This window comes from Mustela nigripes, chromosome 14, assembly GCF_022355385.1.
Source record: "Mustela nigripes isolate SB6536 chromosome 14, MUSNIG.SB6536, whole genome shotgun sequence".
Classification (NCBI taxonomy): Eukaryota; Metazoa; Chordata; class Mammalia; order Carnivora; family Mustelidae; genus Mustela; species Mustela nigripes.
In genome coordinates this window covers 26265042-26280623 of record NC_081570.1, presented here as the reverse complement: position 1 = coordinate 26280623, position 15582 = coordinate 26265042, and the positions used below count along the sequence as shown (strand labels likewise).

The window sequence follows — 15582 nt, the reverse complement described above, 5'->3', positions numbered from 1 at the left end:
TAGGGCTTAGCTCCCAGCTTTAACTCCTTTGAGCCTGTGACTTCTACTTTCCTTGCCTCAGTTTCCTCCTTTAAACAAGGAAGAGATCCAGCAACCCCAAAGGGTTACAGGGAAAAGGGAGTTGTTGGGTGAATGTTGAATCATAACTACTTCAAAGGTCTGTTCCTGGAGAGAAGGACAGTTGGTCTCCCAAGGCTCCCAAGCCCTCAATTCACCATCCCAAAGCTTTCAAGACCAGAAAACGTGGAGGAGGAAAGAGGGCTTTAAGGATACACTCCTCTCCACCCCAACTTTCAGCGCCTGAGGCAATGTTCCCTCACACCCACCCTGGAAAATCGGAATCCAGGACCAGCCCTTTCCCCTCCATTTTCAGCCCCTCCCCCTGCGGCTTCCCCAATGCGCCCCCCCCCCCCCTCCAACCATTACAGCATCGCTTTGGGCGCCAAGACGGATTCCAGCCAGGAACTGCTGCAGTCAGCTTTCCTCCGCCTCTCCTGGCTCCTGCAGCCTGTGTCCTGGCTCTGCAGCCTCGGGCTGTTCGGACAGTCCCCTTTCCCTTGCCCACCAACCCCGCCCCCGCCATGGCACAAACCCTGGCTCAGGGCCTAGAGGTGGGCGGGCACAGTGGGAACGGGTGGGGGCCCCAGCAAAGTCGGCAGGTATAGCGGGGTTCTCCCTCCACACTGGGAATGCCTGGGCTCTGCGGACTGTGGGTGGGGGACTCCTGTCTGTGGCTCTGAGGCCAGGCACAGCGACCCATTCTGGCGGGAGCTGGGGCAGAGAAAGGGGGCTCCTTGAACCCAGGCCAGGAGCCGAAGTCGGGTAGCTGACCGGGAAAACCCGAAGAGTCTCCTAAGGGGATGTGTGTAGGGCGCTGTGTGTGACATTCAGGGTGTGACTGTGCCTCGGTGGGCGCGAGCCCGTGCCTGTGAGGCTGTGCGACTGTCTCCCCAACCGCCCGCCGCTGGGCTTGGGTCCCTGTGCCCAGGTCCGGCTGTGCGTGGTCGTGACACCGTGCGCCTGTTCCTGAGTCCGGCGGACGCGGACCTGGTGGTCCCCGGGGAGGGGAGCTGGTTGGCACCCCGGAGCTGGGCCTCCCCAGCGCTATCGCTCAGCCCGGCGGGCGCTCCTCGGAGACCCCGGCGGCCGTCTGCCGGCTGCGACCTCGGCCCTACTGGGTCCGGTGCGGGGGCAGGGAGCTCGGTCCCCCTCCCTCTCCCGGGCTCCGGGCTCGGCAGCCCTGCGCGGGGGCGGGGGCGGGGGCGGAGCGCGCGGGCGGGATCCCCCCGCCTCCCCTTCCTGGTCCCCGGGAAATCCAGCCTCCGTGGCTTGGCCGCCTCCAGCTCCCGCGCCCGCTGCCGCTCGGCGCTCGCTCGGGGCTCCGCAGCCGGCGCGGCCCCTCCGCTGGGGGCTCCGCAGTGCCGGGCCCCGTCCCTGGCCACCCGCCCGCCGCCGCAGCGCCCCCGGCCCGGGCCGCCGGCACCATGTAACCCGGCCGGAGCCCGAGCCGGGCCAGGTAAGCCGCGGGGAGGGGTGGGGACGGGGCCGCGCTCGCGGCGCCCTCTGCAGCGCCCCCCAGCCTCGGCCTGGATGCGGCCCCGGCGCCGCCCACGCCCCGGGCTCCCGCGGCCTCGGCTCCGGGCCCCTGGAGGAGGGGGGGTGGCCGGGCCTCCTCCGCCGCCCCCGCCCCCGCCCCGGCCTGGCGGCCCCCGGCCTGACCCGGAGCACCCGCGGGAGGACCACGCGGAGCACGGACCGGCTCTCCGGGGTAGAGCCGCGGGGGCCGGCCAGCCCCGGCCCAGTTTTGGCCGGCGCTGGAGGCTCGGTTTTGGGAGGAGTAGCCAGCCGGTTTGTGGGGGGAAGTGATGGTGCTGGGGAGATCCGGAGAGAAGTTTCCTTTGCAGGTGTGTGAGTGTGAGTGCGTGTCACTGTGCCTGTGATGAGTGTGTGAGTGTGTCACCGTGTGGGTCTCTGGGTGATTGTGTATGCCAGTGAGTGTATGCAGTGTGTGCGTGTGTCATTGTGGGTGAGTGTGTGCGTGTCAGTGGGTGTATGCAGTGTGAGTATGGAGTGTGTTACTGTGAATGTATCTGTAGACATGTGTGTGAATTAGTGTGTTGTCACCGTATGTGCCTGTGTATGTCTCTGTGAGTGTGTGTGTGTGTGTGTGTGTGTGTGAATAGGATGTGTGTGGGTCAGTGTGACTGTGAGTGGGTCCAGGTATCTGTGGCCTCTGTGTGTGTGTGTGTGTGTGTGTGTGTGTGTGTTGGCTGTGTGAGAATGTATCTGAGCAGGGTTCACTCTGAATCACTGACACCTGGGCTTTGTCCCTCCTTCCCCCCAGGGGATTCCTGGTGGTGGTCCCGGAGGCGAGGGACAGGGAGATCAGACTTTCTGAAGTCAGATCATCCCTCCTCCCCGGGGACTCCTCACCCCCAACTCAGGCAAAATCTGCATTGATCTCCCCCCCCCCCTTTGATCCTCACCTTCACCTACCTCCAGGGGTACCCTCTGTGATGCTATTCCTGTGTGCTTCCTGCCTGCTGGGGCCCCTGGTGGTAGTAGGGCCAGGGGTGAGCTGGAGTGTGTGTGCTGCTTCTTGGGGCCTAGGAACTTGTGTCATCCCAGTAATGTTCACCAAGGGCCCTTTAGTGCCAGTAGCTGAGGAGGCCAGGTGCAAGCTTCTGTCCTGCTGTTAGTCATCAGAGCAGGTGGCTGTCTCCCAGACTTCCAAGTCCTAAATTTCCAAGTTCTGGGTCATTTGTTCAGTCCCTGGGCTCCAGGTGGGTCTGGGCTAAAGCTCTTTGAAGTAATAATAGTAAGAAGACAATGCCCTTGTATCAGTCCATGGCTTTTGAAAAATACTCCACTCTCACCTCCTTCTTATCACCCCAGTAGCCTCGGAAGCAAGCAGGACAGGGTAAGGCATATGAAATTGCCAGTATTCAACTGTTTTTCTTTTTTACCTACCAAAACAGCAATTTCATGTAGTTCAACTTAATATAACGCCAATTTACAGATGAGGATGTTGAGGCTCAAGAGGGAAGTTGTGTTTCTCATGATTTCACCCTCGCTCATCAGTAAGACAGAAAGACTCCAACCCAGGTCTTTGGGTGATTCAGAGTTGGGCTGAGCCAAGGTGAAAGAGTGGTGCTCCCTGGTGTGTTCTCTCTGACCCTAGGGGCACTGATTTCCCACTTCCTCCCAGCTTTTCCTGAGTGCTGGGGCTACTTCTGCACCCAGCTGCCAAGGCCTAAAAGGGAGAGAGGGGGAGAAGAGAGGAGGGAGGGAAGGGAGAGAGGCTTCGTGAGTTGGCAGTGAATCAGGGTCTAAAAAGGGAGCTGGGAGGGCTAGGGTGGCAGGTGTTTCTAAAAGGAACATGAACATAGGATGAACAGCGTCAGATTAAAAACCCTGCAACCCCACCCCCACTGCCCCACTGATCTAGCAGGCAGTGCCCACTGCATTTTATGCCAGGGGGCTCACGTCCAAGGAGTGAGCTTGTATATGGGAGAGGAATCTTAGAATTGACTTGGCCTAATCCTTTCATTATAAAGTGAGGACACTGAAGCCCAGAGAAGGGAGGGGACTTGCCCAAGGTCACACAGCAAACTTGTGTGCTCCTGGCTAGTCTTAGCCCAGGAACTTTCCAACCCTCCATGTTACTTTCCATTCCTGGAACTCCCACCCCGCACCCCCGCCTCCATCCATGCCCATCAGAGCTGAGAAGAGGGGATTTGAGGAGAAGAATCAAAGACTCACTAAGCCTAAGGCTCTAAATCTTCTAACCTGGGACCCTTTTTAAAGAGAGAGCTAGATGTTATTAGGGATGGGGATTCATAACCATACCCACCACTGACGAAGCCATGGGTTTGTCTTGATTTCTGCCAGTGAGGGGTTGGAGCTGCTAAAGGCCAGACTCCCAGACTTTCTTCTGGGCAGTGCCTGCTTTCAGCTGCTGCCTGGCATCTCACATCATCTTTCTCCAGCTTTTGTTGGGGCTTGAGCTGGCTGAGCTCCATTTTCCTTCATCCCACCCAGTTTCTGATGCATTTTGCCTCTAGCTGGACCGACAATTCCTTATTTCATGGGTTCCCATTGGGTGGAGAAACTTCTGGGGGCTTTTCTGGGTTTGGAAGGGTCTGTAATTGCCCTTAAACCCTTTCTAATCAAACTTCCAGGAGTCTAGGGTAAACGATGAGATAATTGTCCCCATTTTACAGATGGGAACACTGAAATTCAGAGAGGGGTCTTCTATCTGGTTGTTTTTCTCCCTCTTAATTCACTAAGATCAGTAGAAGAAGTTCTTGGAGTGAGGAGACGAAGGGGGAAAATGACAACAGAACCTTTTGTCTAGAGTGGCTTCTATAGACTCTTTCTAGTGTATTATACATCTCCACAGTCAGGAAACCTTTCCCTAGTCTGATTTTATTCCCACTTGGTGGATTCAACGTGTTATCTCAGTGGGAGTTGGAAGAACAGCTGTGTACCCTCCACTATACAAGCATTATGTCTTGATTCCTTCTTTACCCACCTGCCCTCCCCCCCCCCCCCAGTCTGAAGACTGCTGGCTCAGCGGGCCTCCTGCTGTCTGGGGAGTCTGGGTTTGAGCTGGGGTGAGGCAGTGGCACCATCGTTATGGTAACGAGCTGCCAGCTCATTGTTGCTAATAACTTGTCAAGTCCCTGGGCTCAGATGCAGCATGCCCTCCCACCAGCCCTTCTCCCCATGTCACAGAAAGAAAAAGTGAGGCTGTGAGGGAGGGGCCGACAAATAAGGGTGTGTGTGGGGGCAGTGGAAGGCCTTGTCCTTGGGTTACAGCTTGAGAGCGAGGGGTAGGTCCCTTAGGGGCTGATTTGCACATTTGATTACATAAGTTTGTGTATGATTGCGGGGGCTGTTATGGTGAATACATCCAGAACATACTTGTATAGACCTGTACATGCTAGCTGACATGTTCATGTGCTTTTACACAGCAACCCACATGTAAACATACTTCCAAGCACCAGAACATGCTTGTGCATGAATACTGCCTCTACCATCTGCACATAAGGCACCCAAGCAATCTGGGTTTGTGGGGGTGTCCAGGTATGTGGGTGGGGATCTGATCTTTTTCTGAGGCAGCTTCAAAGTGTCTTGTTAACAAAGGGACAGAATGGTACCAGGGTTCCTTCTTCCTTCCAGTCAAGAGCTCAGAATGGGAGTGGGCTGGGAATGATGTGAGGGGCTCAAGCATCTAGCTCCTGAAGGCCCCTGCCTCTGTGTCCTTTGAGCTCAGGTATCCCCTGCTCTCCCTCCCGCCCCCCACTCTCTGTTCTTTCTCATCCTCTCCTCTTTCTATGTGTAAATATTAAAGAGCTGAGCCTGCAGGGCTGATGTAGACATGGGGAGAGAATGAAATTAAAAAGGATTCCCTTGCCCCCATCCCGACACCCCCACCCTCCAGTCCCCCGCTCCTGCCTCCTCCCCTTTCCCTTCTCCCCTCCCCTCAATCAGTGCTTCCACATGTCTCTCCTCCCCCCAGTCCAGATGGGAGCTGGCTCCTTCAGAAAGGGGGCTCAGATCAGGGTGTGGGGAGCTACCTCTCTCTGCCTCCCCCCACCACATCTGCCTCCAGGGATGGGAGCCCCCACGTGAGTATTTCTCTTATCTTTGGGGTGCTGGTTAAGAAGGAAAAGTGGTTTTTAGGACCAGCTGTGAGTGGCGTTGAGAGGCTCTGGGCTTAAAGGAGGTGGGTGGGGTCCTCTCTCTAGGCTCCCTCAGGGAAGCCTCATGTCTGGGTTTCTTTTCTCTCTTTGGACACAGGCAAGGGAGCAACACCAGGTGCTCCGGTGGATGGGCGCGAATGTGGGACGGGCAGGGGAGAGGGGCTTCTGTTCTGAAGAAGACCGGTGTGTGTGGTCGGGTAAATCTGGCATCCTGGGTTTCTGGCAGTGCCTCCAGGAGTGGCGCTGGGAGCTGTCCCGAGTGCTGAACGGGACACTGCAGGGATTTGCTCCTTCCGAACTGTCTTGGGTCTTGAATGGAGCTGCATTGGGACCCGATGATGGAAATGTGATTAGGCAGTGCTGAGGGCTCACTAGAAAAAAATTCTCCCAGATGACCCATTTTCCAAGGACGGAGTCCCTGGATGGAAAGATAGATTTTGGGATCCTCCTTCTGGCTTTAGGCCTCACAGTTAGTTATTAGTGGTATTTGAAAACAAACAAACAAACAAAACTCTTTTCCTGTTTCAGTCCCCCCCCCTTCCCCCAATCAGCTTTCTGTTAGTGTGGGGGTAGGAATGTGACTGTAAGCTCTCTTCTCCTGGATAGTTTTTAGTGCAACAAGCTTAGGAGTACGGCCACCAGCTTTTCTCCTACTGGGTCCCACAAGTTCAGGCTCAAGGCAGTTCTGGATTAGGAGAGTTTAGGTTTTGCTATTTAGGCCTCGGGTAGATAGGGCTCAGGAGTTCAGGACAATTTGATTGACTTTGTGGCACCCCTCTGCCCTCTGCCCAGCATACTTTGGAGTTGAGGACAAGGGACAGTGAAATATTCTGCAAGCCTGTCTCATTCTCTGCCCACCCAAGCCACAGCTCAGAGCAGCATTTGGGAGAGACTTTTGTTGGGGAGGAAGATTTCCAAGCAAAGGATTCAAGGAGTGGGTGGGGTTGTTCAATGCCATGGAGCAGAGAAGGAGGAGGCTAGTGGAGACAGGGCAATGGGAAAAGAGGAAGATCTGGGGAAGAAAAAAAAAACCCTTGCAAATTAGGGGATAGGGTCTGGGTTTCAATCTTCAACTTCTTTGGAAGAAGTGCACTTATTCCAAGGTGCACCTGTTTCGTTCCTCACTAACCTAATATCATCTTAATTTTCTGTATTCTTGTGCTTTGTCTTTGTAACTCTGAAGGGAATAGAGCAAGGAGTTATTTCTCCTAGTCCCTTCCCTTGTCATCTCAGGGGGATGAGAGCCAAATGTCAGGATATGCAGATGAGACTGTGGGGAACAACAGGCAGGAAGGGTTGATGGCAGCTTCACCTCCCATCCCAAGAGCACAATCAAATATTCAAATGGGTTCCTTCTTGAGGGTAGAGCAGAGAGGATTTCCAGATGATGCTGGGCAAAAATTGGGTGTGGCAGGGAGTTCAAGGAAAGGGGGAAGTATCTGGGGACCCCAAACCAAGCCACTTCATTCTTTCCCAGATGTTTCCTTCTAGTTAATAAGGAGCCCATCACCCATCTTGTTTTTGATGTAACTCATGAAGACGATTCTTCTCTCCTCTAGCTGCTGGGGAGGAGCTGAGTTTTCCTATGCTGTGGGTGCTGGGAGGTGGTGGGTGTGGGTGTGGGTGCCTGTTTGGGGAGGGGAGGTGTTTGTGCTCCACTAAGCTACTTTGGTTATATAACAGCTTTGATAAGACTTTACTTTGGAGCTGCTACTGCCTGAAGCAGTCACCCCTCCACCCCCACATGGAATACTGGATGTCCACCCCCCTGTCCCTGGCCCCTTGGAGAGTCCTGCTCTTCATGATCCAATGTTCCAGCAGCCACTTTCCTGCTGGGAGTTGTCTTCAGTTCCCCTCTCTGCTCCCTGCCCAGCTTCTGTCTTTTAAACCTTGCTTCTTTTGTTATCTTGAGCCAAGGTCATCACCTTTACATTTTTAAGCCTTATGGTCTGGCCTCTCTTTGACAGGGTCTTTGGACTGGGATAGAAGGGGTACACTGGACCTCATGAAGTTGTCTTCTAGGGAAGAAGAGAGGCATCCCAGGAGGTTTTAGGGCCCAGAGATAATTTTCTGACTGTTCCCTCCTGTGCCCCGGTAACTGTTTTGGAGCCTGGGAGCAGTGGACTATACCCAGAGGTACTGGGAGGAAAAACTCTGGTCTTGATATTTTCTTTTGATTTCTCCTTGTTGGATTAAAGACTTGCAAATATTTGTGGGGGGTGGGGGTGGGGGTTGCCTCGGGTGGAGAAGAAGTGCACTTATTCCAAGGTGCACCTGTTTCGTTGCTGCAGATGCCCCAGGTTGTCTGAGGAAATATTGGTTACTACAGGCGTGGGACAAGGGGATAACAGCCCATTTTTAGAATGACTTTTTTTTTTTTCCCTGAGAGTGGGTGGGAATGGGGTGTGTCCAGGAGTGGGGCATATCCTATTGATAGTAGGAACAACTTTCCAAATGGAGAAGTGGGAGCCTGGCAAGAAAAAGAGAAAGTGCAAACTTGCGATGCCGCTTGGAAAGAATATGGACTCCTGGCTTTGTGCGCAGGATAGAAACCAGGGGAGGGGCTGGATAGCTCTGCTATTCTGGTGCAAATGCATGTGTATTGCTGCCCGTGAGTGGGTCCGTGACTGTGCATATGTACACACATATGCATGAGTAAGCTGTGTGAATGTGTTCAGACACATTTATGATTTTGTGTAGAAGGTGGTCATGTGTATACATATAACTTTATGTGTGCGTCCATGTATTTATGGGACTTTGGAGGCAATGGCTTAATTAAACCTGTGTGTGTGTATGTGTGTGTGTGCACGTGCGCGTGTGTGTGTTGGGGTGCTCACCCAACAATGCATATAGGTGAGTGTTTACATGTGATCATGTCTGTGGGGACACATATGTGCACCCATGAATTAATAGCATGTGAATATATCTCCATAAGCTAGGTCATGTGAATTAATGTGGCAGAGAGAAAGAATGAGAGAGAGTGAGAGATTTGGGCTGAATATTGGAGCTGTCCAAAAGCTGTTTTCCCACACACTTGAATTTGATCCACTCTGATGCCTGTGGCTCTTCTCCAGAAAGCAGCCTCCTGAGGTGTCTCAAATTCTCATGTCACAGGGACCCAGCAGTTCCTCACTGCCATCCATGTGATGGGGATTTGTTGAGGAGAAACCCATCCAGGCCTTGGGGACAGTGCAGTGAGGGAACCCAACCCAAGGCTGATCAGATGCCATGGTACTGAGGAGCGTATGTGGGGAGAGGGTCTGGGAACTTAAACGTTAACATGATGACAAACACTTTAAGAATCAAGCAGAACAAGGGGGAGCTTCATGGGTGAAGGGAGCAGGAATATTAGAGAGGCCTAAATGTGCGTATGAGTCTCACACCTGGCAGGGCATGTGGTGATACATGTGTACAATGAATATTATTTGTCTAGGCTTTAATATGTTTATCTTGACATGAATGCACGTTCTAACATGTACACGCATGAACGAATCCATAGGAATGTATATACCAACACAGGGCTTGTCTACAGGTCATGCAGGCTAACAAACATATACATATGAAGGGAGTGTGCCGAAATACGTAGGTATATGCTAATGTTGGCCTGATGGCAACTGGTGAGCGCACACCTGTGACTTCACTCACCCACTCACATGTTAACAACAGTCTGCAAATTGTCCCTTTTCTACCACCTGTGCCTCACCCAATGCCTCCATTCATTCAGCCAGTGTTTATTTTATGCCTGTGATCTGCTACATTGTGTGCTGGCCACTGGGGATGGTCCTCGACCTCAGGTAACTTATAATCTAGAGAAGGTAAAAGACCTACAACCAATTAAGAGAGTGTTAAGGAAAGTAGGAGGACATAAGTGTTCACTGGGGGGTGGCGGGGACCTATAGAGAGGTTGGTCAGTTCTGGAGCCTGGAAAGGAGGGGTTTGGAAAAGGGTCCATGGGAAAGGAGGCCTTTGAGCCACAGCTTGAATTTGGAACAGGAGTCCCCCGGGTGGACAACTGCAGGAAAAGGTGTTTCAGTGACAGGAAATGGCCCAACTGGTCTCCCTACTCCCACCGTTGTCGGCCCCTCCTCCACAGATTCTCCCCTGCAAAAGCAGCCTGAGTACGATGAAGTCATGCCTTTCCAATGGCTTTTCATCTCAGAGGGAAATCCAGAATGTTTAGTGGGGCGTGAGGAACAGAAGTACTGTGTGTGAAGTAGCCTCCAGTGACCTCCCTGATCTCAGGTGCAGCCCCTACAAGGGCTTCCTTTTGGTTCCAGAAAGATGGTAAGCACAGTCCCCCCTCAAGGCCATTGTACTCATTTTTGCCTCAGCTTGAAATGTTCTTCCCCCAGGTAGCCATGTGATTTGCTCTCTCACTTTATTCATCTTTGCTCAAAAGTCACTTTTTTTTTTTTTTTTGGAGAGGCCTCACCCATGGTCTTAGATATCCCCTTGTCTTTCTGTCCCCTCACCCCACTCCATTACTAAATATATTTGACTCGAGCCCAAGGCTGATCAGATGCTGTGGTGCTCAGGGATGTATGTAGGGAATATACGTCCTCTACAGTCTAATACACATTCTGTACTAGAAAATGAACTTCTTCAGAATGGGGCTTTGTCCGTCGTGTTCACTGCTCTACTCCTGTGTCCAGAGGAGTGCGTGGCTCCGCTCATACTCAATACGTATTTGTCGAATCAACACTTTTTAGGTAGATGAGGCTAGCAGCCCACGAGGAGAACAGGTGGGTTTGGACCAAGATGCAGGACAGGGAGACCATGAGGAACCCTCTGACATAGCTTTGGTGAGAACTCGGGAGGAGGGCCGCTTTGATGTCAAACACTGGAGGTGGAGAAAAGGAGATGGAACATGAGCGCTCTCACACACACGTGCACATGTATGATTTTTAGCCAGATCTGTTGTCTTAGCTGGAGAAGGCTAAGGAAGAAAGTAAAAATGTCTTTATGTGTGTGCAGTGTGTATGTCAGGAACACCCCAGGGCAAGCTGGACAGCCTCCAGCTAACCTTGGCTGACCACTCTCCCATCCTTTTGGATCTTGGCACCACCACCACACCTATGCCCACCCCTGCCAGCCAGGCGGCAGAGGGCTGCCGTGTAGGGGTCCCTCTGGTTCCATTTGGTCAGTGATACAGGGCTCCTGCCTTAGGGAACAACGTCCTGAACAGTGGGAGGGGTCTTAGGAAGACTTAGGTACACTGGGACAGAGGCATGCGGACCCCCAGAGGAGTGTTCAGAGCCCTTGAGCTCAGGCGTGGTCCAGACTTTCTGAGGCCGGATGTGGAGGGAGGAAGGGCAGCCTGTTCAGACAGCATTTTCCCTCCTCTTTTCCTCTCCCTGCTCCATTAGGGGCCCTCACTCCTGGTGGGGTGGGTGCCTTGGCCAAGTATGGGCTCAGGAGTGAGTGCCCCCCCCCCCCCAGACTGTGATGTGAATTCAGGTGTGTGGGGGTACCCGCGGAAAAGGGAGACGATTTCCAGAGCACAGGCCAGGGGTTTGGGGGTAGGGGAGGAATCTCTCTTAGAGTCTCAACTTTGGCTGTTATCCTCTCTCCCAAGAGACATGGGGACTCGCGCTCGCGTAGCACAGTGAGGGACTGAGGTTAGACCTCAGGCGGGGCCAATAGGCGGCTAGCGGGAAGGGACAGAGACTTGAGGCGCGGGGAAAGCTGGGAGGAGGGCCGGCTGAGAAAGGGAAGAAATGGGAGTGGTGGGTCAGCCCCGCCCGGCGCGGCTCCCGGACCTGGGGTGGGGGCGGTGGAGGCCTTAAATCCTCTTTGAGGGTTCCTCCCCCAGACCTCCAGGCTTGCGCCGGCGTTGCCTCATTGCCCCAGAGGCCAGGGCTAGAGCTCCTCGCAGGTTTTAGGTGTCTGGGGGCCTTCTGCCGGTCTCCTCTCCATCTGGACCAGGGGCGGGGGCGCTGCCGCCGCTCCCCTCCCACCTGGGCTCGGATCTTGGGGGTTGGGCCGGAGCTGCCGCCAGAGCCGCCCACCTGCCCGCGGTGTCATGGCAACGACTCTGCCCACGTGGACGAAGAGGAAAGGGAGAAGAGAGGAGAGGAGGTATCACGACAGACAGGAGGATGGGAGGAGGCTCCTCGGGGTCCTGCGTGCTGGAGCCCCCACCCTGCCAGTGGTCCGGTCCTAGCTGCTTTCACCCCAGGTCCCCCAGGGCAGGGTGGGGCTTGAGCTCCAGCCCTGGCTTCAGAGCGCGCATGTCCTTGGGAGTCCTGAGTAATGCTGATGACCTTGGCCTCCTGTGCTGGGGGCCTCCCCGGGCAGCCTCCTGGGGGAGATGGGGCTCTGGCATGTGCAGATCTCTCCTCTCCCTACCCTGCAAGTCGGGGATGGGGCCTGGGGCTGAGGGGATGAGAGCCCGACCTACTTCTCCATTTTCTCACTATTTTTCAAAAGGAAAATGACCCACTTTTCAGCCAATGGGACTGGGGCCTGCTCCCAGGCTGATTCCCTGAGCCCCCCTGCCCGGGCCTCTGCCCCATCCTCAGCCTATTAGCCACGTGCTGGACCCACTTCTGAAGGAAGCAGGTGCACCTGTGTGGAGGGGTCCTCTGCCATCTGCACCAGGGTGGGGAGGGGCCTGCTCTGAGTGAGGCAGGGGTGTGCCAGGGCCCTACTGATCCTATGTCAGCTCCACTTTGGGTGGACCCCATTGGCAGCCACAGTCCTGTGCAGTTTGAGAGTCCTGCCTGCCATCTCCATACACTCCCAGGATGCATCTCCGGAGGGGCAGGAAGGCTCTGGGAGGGCTAGAGGAGGGCCACTCTGTATTAGTGGATGACAGTATGCTCTTTTCTCAAGCGTGGACAGGAAAGGCCTGCGGCCCTTGAGAGCCATGTCTGTCTGTCTCTCTGCCTGCCTGCTAGAGCTCCTCCCAGAGAACACTCCTAGAGGGTTATGTCTGTGCTTTTCTTCCTAAGCCCCTCCCCCTTTCTAGGATATTGGTCTGGGCCTCAGAGCCCCCTCCCTCCCTCAGCTATATTGGCCTGGGCTGGCTTGGGGGGTGATTAGGGATTTAATTATTTAGTTTCTCCAGCTCAGTAGATTAATTCCATCCATCACAGGCAGGCTGAATCTTCTCCCCCTTTCATGGCTGCCTGGCCAACCCCAGAAGGAGGGAGCATCATTGCTCACCTGGGTCTAGTCCTGGATCTGGGAACGATGGATAACATTCTTGTTGGGGGAGGCTTTGGTGTATGACGTTGAGCAGATGTGGGTGCCTACATGATGCGAAATGGACATGTATATTTGTTGTATGGGGATAAACACACGAATGAACAGGTATGCAAGGTTTGTATCTGGGCAGCTTCTGTGCGTACAAAGCATCAACATCCACTGGATGAAAGTGCAGAAGTTTGTGAACCCGTGTGGGCATGTGTTCGTGTGTATCTTTGCATGTTACGTGGTGATGACTGTACATATGACAAGTGCCACGTGAGTTGTGTCGGATGATCTGCATGGCTTTGTAATCTGACATATGTTCAACTGTGAATAAGCAGCACATGCCGGTGTGCGAGGGAGGGACGGCAGGGATGGAGGTTTTCTGAGGCTGAGTGATGAGTCGGCACCCTGGGGGTCCACTGGGGGGGCCCTCATCAAACCATGCCGGTCAGAGAGCCATGCTACTTTTGACCTGCCGGGGCTTGGTCTCTCCGTGGTTGAGAATGTTGGGCCTGGTCTCAGACCAGATTCCCATCCTTCTTCCACTACCTTGGTGACCTTGGGCAATTTTCTTTGCATTTCTAAGCCTCAGTGCCTCATCTGTAAAATGGAAGTAAAAATGCTAGCTCCTACAAAGGAGAGTTTGTGAAGGCGACACGAAGAAGTCCAACAAAAGTGCTTGACCCCATGCCTTTTTAGTTGTAGGCACTCAAAGAGCTGTACCTCAGAGTCCAGAGTTGAAAGGCTCCAGGGGTTGTCTGTCTGAGATGTGGTCAGCGCTTGAGTTCATTCTATAGCATCCACCAAAGCAGCCCTCCCTCCAGCCTCTGCTTGCATGCCTCACTAGATAGGACATGCCCAGTTCTTCTGGAAGCCCACTACCCTGGAGCAGCTCTGCCTGCTGGGGAGTTCTGGTGCAGCCGTACACAGTCATTTCCCCCTGCCTTCTTCTGTTGCTCTTCTATTCCTGTGCCCCAGCTGAGGGTTATTCCTTCTTGATGGCGCAATCACAGATCCTGAACTTATTGAGCACCTACTGTATGCTAGGTCTTGTCCATACGGAGACAGATCAGATGGATTTGGTTTCCAAGGAGCTCACAATCTGCAGACAGTGTTTTGCAGGTTAAAGTAGGTGTTGAAGTATGGATCTTAAGATGAGGTAGCAACTGCTGTGTCCTGGGATTGATGGCAGGGTAGAGGGGATTCACTCATCGGTAAGTTTTCTTGGAAGAGCACCTCAGAGGGCAAATTGGGGAGGACAGGCCATCCATACAGAAGGCTCTCTTCTCTCCATGCTGTCTCCCCCTGTGGTCCTGGCTCCTGCTAAGCCCAGAAGTCCGGAGAGGAGAGCAGAGGCTAAGATAACCTGGAGGCTGGGACAGGATCAAGCAGAGCTGGGAGAAGTGGGAGGTGTTACCCCATGAACCTGGCAGCCTGCCAACCAACCAGCATTCATGGGGCCCTGCAGGGCCTAGTCCTGTGTGTGACTCCCCCGTAGGAGAGGCCCAGAGGAGGAACCAGGCTCTGACGCAGGCAGGCCTTGTCTAAGTTCACACAGATTGCCTACGGGATGGTGTGTTAACCCCAGAGGCAGACCTAAACTCTGGTCTCCATCAGACAGCTGGGCCAGAGTGTAGGAAAGGCCATGGGCCTGCCTGAGAAGCTGCTGCCCAGGGGATCGTTGCCATGGCCTTGGGATCCTACCTGTTGTTCTCTGATGGCTCTGGCAGGAGGAAATCTGGAGGCCAGAGCAGCAGTGGCAGCCCAAATTTCATCAAACACATACAAATCACAGAAGGCTGTAGGGTGCCAAAGTCAGGAGAAGCCAACATATGGAAACCTATGTGTCCGTTGTCTTGGATAGATCAGCTTATTTTCTTATTGCCACAACCTCAGGAGGTACATATCCCTGTACAGATGAGCCCACTGAGACTCAGATAAACAAGTATTTCAGGGTCACGCACATAGGCTGCAATACAATAGTTGGAGAGAGATGACTGTCTTTCCAATACCCAGCAATAGGGTCACTGGGCTTTCCCTTCTGGTTCCCAGCCGGAGGAGACACCACCATCCCTGGCTGCAGGAATTGGTGGGGCCTGCAAATCAAGGGCTTCTAGTTGTCTCAGGTGCCACTACCTTGGACCACCAGGGCTGCTGTGCTCAAGGTGTGGAGGGTCTTCAAAAGGAGCTCAGGCATGGGTGAAACATGAAACAAAGGAGTGTTCAGAACACCCATTTTTGATCTAAACCCAAGTCAGGCATGGCTATAGCCTCTGCCCAAGGCCATTTGAGAAATCCTCTTAGAGACCCTGCTTCCGGACCTCACACATTTTAGCGACCCTCCCCGCTCCATTGTTAATAGCACTGATGGACATTTTACCTGCACTATATCAATCCTTGTGATGTCTTGATGAGAAGGGAACCCTTCTTGCTCCCGTGTGGAACTTGAAGAACCTGAACTCAAGAAGATAAAGGGCCTTTCCTTAAGCCCCATGTCTAGTAAGTTGTGGACCCAGGACAGGAACCCACATAGTTAAACTTGAGACCCACAGTCTCTCTCACTCGCTGCCCCTGACGAGAGTCCTATAGGAGTTCGGTCCTGGGAGTCCTGCTTTGCAGCTGTGGGCAGGGATGACTTCCCCAAGAAGACTTCTGGAGACCTTCAGGAGGGAGAACGTGG

General features: G+C 53.9%; 1 protein-coding gene across 1 annotated transcript in view; it reads left to right on the top strand.

Moving 5' to 3' along the window:
* The first annotated feature begins 1424 nt into the window (after positions 1-1424).
* DLGAP3 (DLG associated protein 3) overlaps positions 1425-15582 on the top strand; it is a 61892-nt gene continuing 47734 nt past the window's right edge. Inside the window, exon 1 of the mRNA XM_059377207.1 lies at positions 1425-1516. The gene's annotated coding sequence lies outside the window, so the exon portion shown is untranslated. The remainder of the gene's footprint in view (positions 1517-15582) is intronic.